Here is a 367-nt window from a genome sequence, read left to right as displayed (position 1 = left end):
AGTTTTGTGGTGTTATCATCGGCCTTGGTGGCTGCATCCCACAAAACTTCTCCCATCTTAGTCCATGTATCTCTAAGGAATGCTGTCTGTGCATCTGCTGCTACGCCTTCACTTTTTAGCCATGCTAATGAAAGTTCCAAGGGGAACTTCTCATACACACCCCCCCTTTTCTTTAAAATATGCTGCAGTATCTTTACGATGGTGCGTTCTTCTGTCGACATGTTGGAACCCATCTTGCTTGCTTTTCTTCCCTGTCCCTCGGTTGCTCACCTACCTCTCCGTCGGTGTAGGTGATGTACATTCACGTAGTTGACCTGGGATTTTCTGTCCGCTCAGTCCAGCTGGCAAGACGATCACCCAACCGAGC

Source organism: Nestor notabilis, unplaced genomic scaffold (assembly GCF_000696875.1).
Source record: "Nestor notabilis isolate BGI_N333 unplaced genomic scaffold, ASM69687v1 scaffold23868, whole genome shotgun sequence".
Classification (NCBI taxonomy): Eukaryota; Metazoa; Chordata; class Aves; order Psittaciformes; family Psittacidae; genus Nestor; species Nestor notabilis.
Note: the sequence above shows the minus strand (reverse complement) of the source record.